The 3,665-nt window shown below is 49.7% G+C and overlaps 1 protein-coding gene across 2 annotated transcripts in view; it reads left to right on the top strand.

Annotated features, from left to right (window-relative positions):
* The first annotated feature begins 629 nt into the window (after positions 1-629).
* The window catches only part of zfh2 (Zn finger homeodomain 2), a 197,902-nt gene continuing 194,866 nt past the window's right edge, over positions 630-3,665 (top strand). The window contains exon 1 of one of the 2 annotated variants that reach the window (XM_086544143.1): positions 630-870. The gene's annotated coding sequence lies outside the window, so the exon portion shown is untranslated. Of the gene's footprint in view, positions 871-2,038; positions 2,108-3,665 lie in introns of those variants that run through there. The other variant, XM_086544142.1, reaches the window with a different exon arrangement.

Raw genomic sequence — 3,665 nt, 5'->3', positions numbered from 1 at the left:
TTGAATTTTCCCTAACCCCCACCCCTCCCTCCCCTCCTTTTTTCATTTTCTTTTTTAAATCATGAGGTTTATTTTAATAGATTTAACCCTTTGCTGATCGAACGCCGTGTGCCCCGCTGTCCGAGCAGAAGCAACTTGAATTCGCAATGAAACAACAAAGAATAAAAAAATGAAAGAGATACCACAGAATAAAGAAAGGGGGAAGGAAAAAACTGAATGCATGCAAGAAGTAACACCTTAGCAATACCCCAAGTCGGCGGTCGAGGGAGGGAGGGAGGGGAGGGGAAGAGAGGAGAGGGGGAGGGGAGAGAAGGGAGTGAGAGGGGGGGAAAAAGCCCTATAAACGTGAGTGTGCGTGTGTTTGTGTATGTGTGCGCCGGGGAGAGAGAGAGAGAGACAGAGGGTTCCCTGGCCGAAGGGAGCTTAGTGGCTCTCTGACTGTGCGAGGGGCAACACAGCCTCGCGGACGGCCTTAACCTCATTGGTTCCCCAGTTTTCGTTCATTCTTTGTTTACTAGACAAGTTTACGTCTACTCCCCCCCCCTCCCTCCCTCTCTTACCCCCACCCCCATACCACTACGATTCCCTCCCCTCCCATCTCCCCCTCCTCCCCCAATTCCTACGAAAAGCCCTCCTGATATGTAACATATAACACGTCCCTCAAGTTTTCTATCTAAGGGAGGAATTAAATCCATTTTTTTATTCATTCATTCATTCATTATTGTCGTTTTTTATCATTTTTTTTTCTTCCGATTATTCATTTATCGCCGTTGTTTCCCCCCCCCCCCATTTATTATTATTATTCCCCGGCCAGGAACTTCTGCTATGTTTTCCTTCAGTTCGTCTGCCACACCTTTTGGGGCTCCGAAGGTGCGTTTTAAGAATGTATTATTATTATTCTCTATGTTTCTTTTGTCTTTTTTGAGTTTTGTTTACTTTTCAGAACGTGATGATGACGCTTGATTTTGTTTGTTTGTTTGTTTTGTTTGGTTTGGTTGATTGACAGATTGACTGATTGGTTTACTTTACTTTAATCATTTCCCTTCTCTTCTTTGAACAGGTCTAACCATATGTATAGAGAGATGTATGTTTTCGCGATGAATAAAGTGCACTAAGTCCCGGTTCGGACGAAGGGGCGGAGCGAATGTTGAAGGGGGTGGGGGAGGAGGAGGGGAGTTGAAAGGGTGGGGTGGGGGGGAGGAGGAGGGGGAGATGGGAATTAACAGCCCCTCCTCGACACCTCTCCCCTCCATCCCCCTCTCACTCTACACTCCCCACCCCCACCCCACCCCCACCCCCGCTCCCCTCCCCTCCCCCAACTCTACTTGATCTCGCGTGGTTGTGGTGTGTAGTGCCTTTCTCTGCCTCCTCCTCCTCCTCCTCTTCCTCCTCCTCCTTATACCCCCCTCCTCTCCCCCTCCTCTCCCTTTAACTCCTGGGTGTCTATCCGGGAGTAGGCGAAGAGGAAGAGGAAGAGGAAGTGGAAGTGGAAGAAGAAGATAGAGAAGAGGAGTGCCGGTATTAGTCGAGAGATAGAACGTAGCGGCGGGGTCGGGCGGCGGCAGAGAGTCAGCGTGGCACTAGATTTGTTCTTTGGGAGCGCGGGAGGGGGGAGGGGGGGAGGTTAGGATGAGTAGGATGGGGGATAAGGATAGGGAGGGGGGTGTAGGGTAGTGCGGGTGTAAGGAGGAGGAGGGGAGGAAAACGAAGACGATGAAGAAGGAGGAGGAGGAGGAGGATGAAGAGTAGGAGGAGGAGGAGGAAGAGAAGGCAGCGGCGGTGGCGGCGGCGGCGGCGGAGGCGGAGGCGGCGGCGGCGGAAGAGGAGGAGGAGGAAGAGGAGGAGGAGGAGGAGGAGGAGCGGGCTAGAGGCAAGGTTTCTCTAGGCGGCAGATGTGATTATTAATTATTTTGGTCGCGGAGAGTGAGGTGGACGCACAGGCGCAGCACGAGGCAGCCATTGATTAGTGGAGCGCTTATGCCAGTCGCCCCAATGTATGCAAGACCTTGGTGTGCTGGTTCGGCGCGGGCAGTGTGAGGCGCACCGCTGCCACGGCCACACGCCCCCTCCGCCCGCGCCCACGCCCGCCCCTCCGACATGAACACAGGTACCACCCACGTGCAACCAACCTACCTGTCCTCGCCCTGTCTGTAGGGGGGGTAGGGGGAGGGGGGAGGGATCCTGGGAGGGGCACGGAAAGAGAGAGAGAGAGAGAGAGGGGGGTTGGGGTGGGGAGGGGAGAGGAGGAGGAGGGGTCGTAAGCTACCGCCGCTCAACCCCCCTCCTCGTTCTCCTCCCCCTCCCCCTCCCCGCCCCCCATCCCTTCCTCCTCCACTTGCACTCTCCCCCCCCCCCTCTCTCTCTCCCTCTCTCTCTCTCTCTCCTCCACCTCCTCCTCCACCTCCTCCACCCCTTCCTTCCTTCCATCCGCCCGCACTCCTCCCCCTCTCCCCTCCCACACCCAACACCCCTCACCCCTCACCCCTCCCTTCCCTCACCCCTCACCCCTCCCCCCTCTCTCTCTCACACCTGTCCGTTGCTACCGCGTTGTGCAGTCACCTGACCAGTTGACCTGTGCAAGAGGGAGAGGGGTGAGGGATGTTTCATGTGCAAGACAAAAGCCTGTTCCTGCTGAACGCATCCTAGCACTGCTTCCGGTGTGCTTTTGGGGGGCAGCCGCAAAGATGCTCTTTTATCTTACTTGCTTTTTGTCCTTGTTGTCTTTGTCCTTGTCCTTGTTGTCCTTGTTGTTGTTGTTGTTGTTTTGTACTTTATTTATATGTGTATATATATATTTTTTTTTTTTTGGAATTTCGTTTCGGGGGGAAAATGATATATAAATTGAAGGCGTATCTTTAATTAATAACATGGGTGAGCGAGTGATGTCTAAACGAGTGTTAATACAATAATACTTGCCTCGCGATGGTGTCCGGGGGAGTTTTTTGATAGTGCTCGAACCGCGATAGTGAGAGTATGGAACTAAAGGCACGTGTACAATACGCCCCCCCCCCACCCACCCACACACCCTCCACCCCCCTCTCTGACCCTCCCTACCACCCCCCCTACCCCCCTCCACCCCACGTCACGCTCGCCACGTGCCGCCAACACCTGGACGCAACTCGGACACCCAAAGGGACGTGCATGCTCGTGCTCACGTGCTCTTCATCGCTCGTTGCTCGTGTGCTGTGCAATCGTGCAAGGTGATACGAGTGCAAGGGTGTGTGCAAGGGATGATCTCGCCGACTTCGCGAAGGCCGTATTTCTTTGAGTTTTTTGTGTTACTTTGATTCGATTGTGGGTTTATGGCGGTCGTGATATTCGTAAGTTTTTTACCATTATCATAATTATTATTATTATTATTGTTATTATTATGATGATGATGAATGTTATTATTTTATTATTATCATTGCTATTATTATTATTATTATTATTATATATTCGTAAGTTCTTTATAATTATCATTATTATTATTGTTGTTATTATTATGATGATGATGAATGTTATCATTTGTTATTATCATAGCTATTATTATTATTATTATTATTATTATCATATATATATATATATATATATATATATATATATATTAATATATATATATTTTATATATATATATATATATATATATATATATATATATATATATATATATATATATATGTATA

This window comes from Penaeus japonicus, unplaced genomic scaffold, assembly GCF_977035675.1.
Source record: "Penaeus japonicus unplaced genomic scaffold, GWHDUDI00000001_assembly GWHDUDI00000014, whole genome shotgun sequence".
NCBI classification, from domain to species: Eukaryota; Metazoa; Arthropoda; class Malacostraca; order Decapoda; family Penaeidae; genus Penaeus; species Penaeus japonicus.
The sequence above is the reverse complement of the archived record's forward strand: the minus strand, read 5'-3'. Positions and strand labels throughout refer to the sequence as shown.